A 10,003-nucleotide genomic window follows, 5' to 3' on the forward strand; every position below is an offset into this window, starting at 1 on the left:
AAAGAAATCAGGACTCACCAAATATTATAACATCCTTGAGTAGTGTAGCACAGATTGAATTTAATACTGAATTTTTTTTTCAATATAGCTCACAGTTCCTTGAATGTTTTTACCCTCATAGCGCTTATCATATAGCACCAGATAGTCACATGTTCTTGTGTGCCATCAAATTGATACCAACTCATAGTGACTCAATGTGACAGAGTAGAAGGTTCCCTAGGTTGGAATTTTTATGGGAGCAGATCACCAAGTCTTTTCTCCTGTGGAGCAGCTGATGGGTTCTAATTCCCGACCTTTCTGTTAGCAGCAGGATGCTTATCCATTGCACTACCAGGGCTCCTTCAGTGATCACATAGTTGAGTCAAAACAAAGCAACCAAAACTAAACCCATTGCCACTGAGTCGATTCCAACTCATAGCAACCCTGCACAAGTATTTGCGAATTGACTATGCAATTTTTAAAAGGGAATGCGCTCCCATGTATTACTACCCAAATTCTTACCTTAAATTTTCGTTCCCAGAGGGAGTGTCTGCTCAAGGGATCTAAGAGAAGCCTTATTGAGATGTCTCATACCAAGGTTATGAGTTAAGCTGACCCTCAACAGAGAATCCTTCCTTCACAGCCTCAACTACTTAGCAAAGATCCCAATGGTACCAGTAAATCTGAGTTAATCCTGTTATAGTAGTTAATGGGTTTACGAGGAGCTAAAGTGTTAAAAAAAAACACCCAGGCAAATCACACAAGACAAGATAAAATCTTCGTAAATGTTGACTCCACCTAATGGTTTTGTTCAGAGAAGGAAATCTCATTATGATAACGGCATCTTCATTCCAAATCAGAAGGGCAAAGAACCTCAGATAAAATTATCTGAGATTATAATTATCTGATAATTATAATTGTCTTACATGTGGGAGACTGAAACCCAGAGCTTGGAAGTTCCAAGATTTATGGTAGAGGCAGAAAGAGTTAATTAAAAAAAAACTAATCTAAATTTTTCAGTATTGATCTACATCTTTACTCGTATATTGAAGACATTGGAAGTTTCTCACAATGAAAGCTTTAAAACATTGCAATGAGAAGAAAAGAAAAAGGAGATTTGTGGAAGGTGAGGTAGCATTGTGAATCAACTAGGACTGAGTAAAATGGAAAATTATTCCCAAGGATGTTTGATCTACTTTAGCCTCTTCCATTCAAATTTCTAGCCCACCAGCTAGAATGAACCAAATTCACCTTCTGGTCTGAGGAAGGCTTATGTAAGACCTTGAATCTATTTGTCCACGCCGTGAAGAAAGACTGCTCAAATCTGTCTAAAGAAGAAGAGAACAGTTTAGTTAATGAAGAAGAGTCAAGGTAACCTATTGTGGGTAGTAGAGTAAGTCATTTCTATAAATGAAAGAGGAAGAAGTAATAAAATAAACTAGAGTGTACACATACACACAGAGATTTTTTTTTTGGTGATTAAATCAATGAGTTTTTCTTGAGGCTACTGTGCATCTATTTTGCTAGTCACTGTGTTAAGTGTGAAAATGTATGACAAGAATCTTGAATTTCCATTTATTTTAAGAAAAAAAATGACTAGAAAAGAAACAACTAGGCAACATAATGTTCTAAAAAGGTGCTCATAAGAGTATTGCCATAGAATGCAGTACAGAAGGGCAAAGAACCTCAGATAAAATTATCTGAGATTATAATTATCTGATAATTATAATTGTCTTACATGTGGGAGACTGAAACCCAGAGCTTGGAAGTTCCAAGATTTATGGTAGAGGCAGAAAGAGTTAATTAAAAAAAAAAAAAGAAGTATAGATGACCAGAGAACATTTAACCTGGCTAGATGACAATGTAAATATTTTTCTAAGTGCATTGTCATGATGAAAAATGTTTTCTTAAAATTAGTTTTATTTTAAATAGAGAGTATTTAAATTAGGATAATCAATAATGGAAAATTATTCAATTTAGCAATATTAGACATTACCTACGATACCAGGTACTATGCTACATATTTTCCACCAGTTTTCTCCTTTAATCTCTACAACACCCTAAAAGGTAATTATCACAATGAAAAATGAGGTATTACTATTCTTGTCCTCAAGCAAGTCAGAATTTAGGAGAAGACCAAAGCACTGACTTAATTAGTAACTGATCTACTGCAACAAATGCTACAACCCAAGTTATACCCTGTTGCAAGATGATGGAAAAAGCAATTAATTCTTCCAAAAGGAGAAAGAATTCCTTATTGGACATATAACCTTGGGCCTCTGTTTTTTTGTTTTTTCTTTTTAATGAGTTTTCCAGATAGACTGAATTAAGGGTAAGAATCTTCTGTTTTGTTAGGCGCTGTCGAGTCAATTTTCGACTCATAGCGACCCCATGTGACAGAGTAGAACTGCCCCATAGGGTTTCCTTGGTTGTAATCTTTATGACAGCAGATTGCCAGAACTCTCTCCCATGGAGCTGCTGGGTGGGTTCAGACCACCAACCCTTTGGTTAGCAGCAAAGTGCTTAACTGTTGAACCGGCAAGAACTTTCTAGACAATTCTCTAGAATTGTGTGAACAAAGGAGTGGTCTCTTGAAACTATTCTCCTATCACCATTGCACAGTGAGGCAAGGTCTAAACTAAAGCTATTAGGCTAAGAGAAAGGGGAAAACTGAATTCTGTGTCAGGGAAGAGCAAACAGAACTTTAGTCCTAAAAAAGTAAAGTTAGGAAAGTGGTCAAGGACAGATATATTATTCAAGAGTTGGACAGCTCTAAAGGACAAAGCCTTTAGATTAGTCTACACTCCAAGTACAAATGACACATACACGGAGAAAAGACACAGAAGTTATATATGAAGGCTCTTCATCTGAAGAGATTCTCATAGAAAAAGACTTTTCACACTCCTGAAGGAGCCTTTAACCGAATCTGCGGAAGGATCACCAGTTTTCTTTTTGACATCTCTTGGCTTTAACTTATTCTACCTTGGAGACAACGACATTCTTACCCAAGCACAACAAGCATCATCAGAATTTATTACCTGATCTGCACACGCATTAAGGGGCTCCATATGCTATGAGTCAGAATCAACTCGACGGCACTGGAGGTTGGGGTGGGATATATTTAGTTAATCTGCCTATTAAATAAAGCCATGTTTGGCTCCTCTTCAACTCCCTTGCTCAATGTCAGCTATTTCCTCCACTTAGGAAAACAAAACAAAACAAAAAAGATGCCAGTCTTAGTCTTTTCTTGCCCTCTTTTCCTCCAGGCATTAGGACTCTGAGTTTCAAAATCTTAGCTCTGTCTAGCTTTGGAGACACCCATCCTTCCACTTTCCTTGAAATAGCCATATTATGAGTCTAGAATAGTCAGGAACCTTCTTCTCTCTATCAAGTGGGGTTTGAATTAGTCAAACTAATGGGAAACAACCAAGCACAAACAGAACCACAAATGGATCTTATTCTACTTCTTTATTCACTTGTTTAATCATTAGATTTTTTTTAAAAGGAGAGGACCATTATGACCAGGAACTTTTCTCATTGCTGAAAGTACATTTATGAGCAAGGCAAACATACTGGCCTATTAACTCTTAATGGAGACAGACACTGCACAGACATATACATGAATAATTGATTTAGAGGTGGGCTATGAATGATTCAGGAAATGTATACTGTGCAATGAGAGCCTATGACAGAAGGACCCATCTACCGATCTACTCTAGACAAATCAGAAGAAATTTTGGGGAGGAAATGGCAACTTTAACTCAGGCTTTAAAAGGGAATGTGTGCTGGTGTAAGTTGGGAGCACGTGTGCCTCACTGCATGTGAGAAATTCTCATAGTGGAAAGTAGCCTGAGATGTTTGAAGAACTGAAAGGTCATTGTGGGTGAATTATAGTGAGAGCGAGAGGGTTCCACACAAAATTAGAGAAATAGGTGTAGGCTGTTAATGACCATGATTTTTATGCTATAAACCATATTATGACTGTCAACCTTTATCCTAAGGGTAATGGAAACAGCTGAAGTGTTTTAAGCAGGAATATTACACATAGATATTTGCATTTCCAAAGAATTACTCTATAGATTGTGACAAATGGATTCAAGGGAAGCAACCGTAGGTATGGGAAGGCTTGTGAATGAAGATATTTCACTAGAGAAGGTGTGAGATGATGGTGTCTTGGTCTAGGGAAGTGGCAAGGGAGATAGAGGGAAGTGGAAAAATCTGAAAAATACTTAGGAGGGTTAATTGACAAAACTTTGACATTGACTGGAAATGAGGGGTAAGGGAGAAGAAGGAGTTTCTTAAATGAATAATTGGGCAAATGACCATGCCATTTACTGAGGTGATAAACACTGGAAGAGAAGCAAAGTGTTACACTGAAGGTGAGTAGTTCAATTTTTGACATGGTTGAGAACCCTGTGAGAAAACCAGATGGGAAAGTGTATATGCATACACAGGCACGGTACTCAAAGAAGTAGTCTTTTTTGTTAGGTGCCATCTAGTTGGTTCCCACTCATAGTGACCCTATGCACAACAGAACGAAACACCGCCCAGTCCTGTACCATCCCCATGATGGTTGTTATGCTTAAGCCCATTATTGAAGCCACTGTGTCAATCCATCTCATTGAGGGCCTTCCTCTTTTTCACTGACCCTCTACTTTACCAGGCATGATGTCTTTCTTCAGGGACTGATCTCTTCTGATAACATGTCCAAAGTATGTGAGATGTAGTCTCACCATCTTTGCTTCTAATGAGCATTCTGGCTGTACTTCTTCCAAGACAGATTTGTTTGCTCTTATTGAATAAACCATGGACTGCCAAAAGAATGAAGAAATCTGTCTTGGAAGAAGTGCAGCCAGAATGCTCATTAGAAGCTAGGATGTTGAGACTTTATCTCCCATACTTTGGATATGTTATCAGGAAGACTAGTCCCTGGAGAAAGACATCATGCTTGGTAAAGTAGAGGGTCAGTGAAAGAGAGGAAGGCCCTCAATGAGATGGGTGTACACTGTGGCTTCAATAATGGGCTTAAGCATAACAATTATGAGGATGGAGCATGACCAGGCAGTGTTTCCAGAACAGATTTGTTTGTTCTTTTGGCAGTCCATGGTATATTCAATGGAAACCCTGGTGGTGTAGTGGTTAAGTGCTGTGGCAGCTGCTAACCAAAAGGTTGGCAATTCGAATCTACCAGGCGCTTCTTGGAAACTCTATGGGGCAGTTCTACTCTGTCCTAAAGGGTCACTATGAGTTGGAATCGACTCGATGGCAACGTGTTTGGGCTTTTTATTTTTGTATGTGTGTGTGGTATTTTCAATATTCTTCACCAACACTGTAATTCAAAGGCATAAATTCTTCTACAGTCTTCCTTATGCATTGTCCAGTTTATTGTGCATATGAGGTGATTGAAAATACCATGGCTGGTGTCAGGTGCGCTTTAGTCCTTAAAGTGACATCTTTGTTTGTTAACACTTTAAAGAGATCTTTTGCAGCAGATTTGCCCAAAGCAATACATCCTTTGATTTCTTGACTGCTGCTTCTAAGGGTGCTGATTGTGGATCCAAGTAAAATCAAATCCTTGACAACGTTAGTCTTTTCTCCATTTATTCTGATGTTGCTTATTGGTCCAGTTGCGAGGATTTTCGTTTTCTTTATGTTGAGGTGTAATCCATACTGAAGGCTGTGGTCTTTCATTTTCATCGGGAAGTGCTTCAAGTCCTCTTGCTTTCAGCAAACAAGGTTGGGTCATCTGCATATTGCGGGTTGTTAATGAGTCTTCCTCCAATCCTGATGCCCGTTCTTCTTTATATAGCCCAGTTTTTTGTATTATTTGCTCAGCATACAGATCTAATAAGTATGGTGAAAGGATACAACCCTGATGCACACCTTTCCTGGCTTTAAACCACCCCGTATTGCCTTGTTCTGTTTGAATGACTGCCTCTAGGTCTATGTACAGATTCTTTATGAGCACAATTAAGTGTTCTGGAATTCCCATTCTTCGAAATGTTATCCACAATTTGTTATGATCCACACAATTGAATTCCTTTGCATAGTCAGGTAAACATCTTTTTGGTATCCTCTGCTTTCAGCCCAGATCCAACTGACTGAAACCAAGCCAAGCCCATTGTGTCGATTCTGACTCACAGTGACCGTATAGGACAGGATAGAACTGCCCCGTAGTGTTTCCAAGAAGCATGTGGTGGATTCAAATTGCTGACCTTTTGATTAGCAGCCGTAGCTCTTAACCACTATGCCACCAGGGTTCAGGAATGATATCCCTCACTCTCCGTCCTGTTCTTAATTCAGCTTAAGTTTCTGGTAGTTCCCTGTTAATGGACTGCTGCAACCACTTTTGAATGATCTTCAGCAAAACTTTACTTGTATGTAATATTAATGATATCGTTCGATAATTTCCACGTTCTGTTGGATCAGCTTTCTTTGGAATAGGCATGTTCCAGTAGGTTGGCCAGGTAGCTTTCTTCCAAATTTCTTGGCATAGGTGAGTGAGCACTTCCAGTGCTGCATCCATTTGTTGAAACATCTCCATTGGTATTCCATCAATTCCTGGAGCATTGTTTTTCACCAATGTCATAGTGCAGCTTGGGCTTCTTCCTTCAGTACCATCGGTTCTTGATCATATGCTACTTCTTGAAATGGTTGAATGTAGATCAATTCTTTTTTGGGACTCCATGTATCCTTTCCATCTTCTTTTGATGCTTCCTGTGTCGATCACTATTTTGCCAGGAGAATCCTTCAATTTTGCAACTTGAGGCTTGAATTTTTCTTCAATACTTTCAGCTTGAGAAATGCTGGGTGTGTTCTCCCCTTTTGGTTTTCTAACTCCAGGTCTTTGCACATGTCATTTTAATACTTACTCTGTCTTCTAGAGCCACCCTTTGAAATTTTCTGTTCAGCTCTTTTATTTCATCATTTCTTCTTTTTCTTTAGTCACTTGATGCTCCAGAGTGACTTTCAGAGTCTCTTCTGACATCCATTTTGGTCTTTTCTCTTTTTCCTGTCTTTTTAATGACCTTTTGCTTTCTTCATGTATGATATCCTTGATGACATCCCACAACTTGTCTGGTCTTTGGACATTTGTGTTCAATGTGTCAAATCTATTCTTGAGATGGTCTCTAAATTCAGGTGAGATATACTCCAGGTCGTATTTTGGCTGTCATGGGCTTATTCTAATTTTCTTCAGCTTCAACTTGAACTTGCATGTGAGCAATTGTGGTCTATTCTGCAGTTGGCCCCCAGCCTTGTTCTGACAGATGATATTGAGCTTTTCCATCATCCCTGTCCACAAAAGTAATTGATTCGATTTCTGTGTATTCCATCCAGAGAAGTTCATGTGTACAGTCACGATTTATGTTGTCGAAAAAGATATTTTCAATGAAGAAGTCAGTTGTGCAAAATTCTATCATGAAATCTCTGGCATCGTGTCTTTCACCAAGACCATATTTTCTAATCACTGATTCTTCTTTTTTTGTTTCCAACTTTCACATTCCAGTCACCATTAATTATCTGTGCATCTTGATAGCACATTTAGTAAATTTCGGACTGCAGAAGTTAGTAAAAATCTTCAACCCTTCATCTTTGGCCTTAGTTGTTGGTGCATAAATTTGAATTCATATTAACCGTCCTTCCTTGTAGGCAAATGGATATTATGCTATCACTGACAGTGTTATACTTTAGGATAGATGTTGAAATGTTCTTTTTGATGATGAATGTAATGCCATCCCTCTTCAATTTATCATTCCTGGCATAGTATACCATACAATTGTCTGATTCAAAATGGCCAATACCGGTCCATTTCAGCTCACTCATGCCTAGGATTTCCATGTTTATGCATTCCATTTAATTTTTGATGATTTCCAATTTTCCTAGATTCACACTTTGTACAGTCCACATTCCTGTTATTAATGGATGTTTGCAGCTGTTTCTTCACATTTTGAGTCATGCCACATCAGCAAATGAAGGTTCCAAAAGTTTGACTCCATCCATGTCATTAAGGTTGACTCTACTTTGAGGAGGCAACTCTTCCCTAGTTGTCTTTTGAGTGCCTTCCAACCTGAGGGGCTCGTCTTCCGGCACTATATCAGACAATGTTCTGCTGCTATTCATAAGGTTTACACTGGCTAATTCTTTTTAGAAGTAGACTTCCAGGTCCTTTTTCCTAATCTGTCTTAGTCTGGAAGCTCAGCTGAAATCTGTCCATAATGGGTGACCCTGCTGGTATTTGAATACTGGTTGCATAGCTTCCAACATCACAGCAACACGCAAGCCTCCACAGTAGGACAAACTGACAGACGCATGGGGGACTCATAGAAGAGGTAAGAAGAAAGATAAAAAAAATCTGGAGTCACTGACATATAGCTGGAGCCCTGGTGGTTCAGTGGTTAAGAGCTATGGCTGCTAACCAAAATTTGAAATCCACCAGCTGTTCCTTGGAAACCCTATGGGGCAGTTCTACTCTCATTGATAGGGTCACTGAATTGGAATGGACTCCATGGCAACGGGTTTAGTTTTTTGGTTTGACATATAGATAGTAATTGTTGTTCTTAGCTGCCATCACATTGATTCCAACTCATGATGACCTACTGTGTGCAGGGTAAAACTGCTCCATTTGGTTTTCAATGCTGTGACCTTTTGGAAGCAGATTGTCAGGCCTGTCTTTTGAGACACCTCTGGATGGGTTTGAACTACTAAACTAGTAGTAGAACAAGTAACTATTTGTACCACCCAGGGACTTCTAGAGGCTCCCAGGGACTCCTGTGTATTTCCTAGTAAGAGATTGTAACACAGTAAAAAGAGAGGATTAGAGAGAACCTAGAATCAACCCTGAGAAAGTTCATCTTTTAAAGATCAGAGAGATGAGGAGAAATGCTAAAAGAAACTGAAAAGGAGTGACCAGCAAAGTAAGAGAAAGTAAATGATATTTTTAAAGGAGAAGTGTATGGTCAACCACGAAGGTTTTGAAAAGATATCTAGGAAAATGAAACTGAAACTTGTTCAATGGATTTAGCAGCAATGTGATTATTGGAAAAGGCCATTTCAGTGGCGTTGCAAAGGGGGAAATGAAAACAAGGTTGAAGTGGGCTGAGGAGTAAAGAAGAGGTAAATGACAGGAGGCAGAAAATTATTTCAGGGCGTTTGGCCCTGATGGCATGGAGAAATGAGGGACTGTAGATGGGAGGCTTTGTGTGGAGTCCAATAAAGTTTGTTTATTTGTTTGCTTTAAGATGGGAGGCTTGCTTAAATGATGGTGGGAAAAATCCTGTGGAGAGGGAGAGATTGAAAATACAAACTATAAAAAGATATCATTGATACTGTAAGGCTCCGGAGAAGATTATAGGAGCACATATGGAGACATTGATCCTTGATAGAAGAAAATACCTTTTTATAGGTTAGCCACAGTAGTTCAAGAAAAAGGTGAGAATGCAAACATTTATTATAACCCTGGGCCCCTGTTGCCCAGGGAACCCTGACTATCGTAAAAATCCTTTAAACTAGGGCCCAAATATTTTTCTCGACAGTTTCTTCCTTCAGCCTCAATTCTAAGAGTTTGCTTCCTACTGCTTACCATATCTTTAAACACAGAGAACCTGTATTTACAAAGCTACTGTTTATTTCATTTACATTCTCCAATAGACCCTAGATTTTGATTCTGGTTCATGGTCTCGTCCTGTGGACTTTATATATAAGACAGTTGTCTGCACACTGCTATCACTTTAGTTAGAATCCTGAATGATGTTTTGTTTCTCATCATGTCTTACAAGTATAGACCCCTATGTCTGATCTTTGACTGAAGCCCCCAGTATGGACCAGAATGTAAGCCTCTGATTTATTTCTACTCGGGGATCTTCCATGTTCCCAACCATTGCTGAAGATGCTGCTTAAAAACAGACTGAATTCCCATACTATAGTGCCTGGAAACTTCTATTGCCATACACATCCATCGGAGCAGAGCCCCTCTAGATGTTAATTTTGCTTCCTTTCCTTGGAGGTCATTCCTGTTGCCAAGTCA

Source organism: Loxodonta africana, chromosome 1 (genome assembly GCF_030014295.1).
Source record: "Loxodonta africana isolate mLoxAfr1 chromosome 1, mLoxAfr1.hap2, whole genome shotgun sequence".
Taxonomy (NCBI): Eukaryota; Metazoa; Chordata; class Mammalia; order Proboscidea; family Elephantidae; genus Loxodonta; species Loxodonta africana.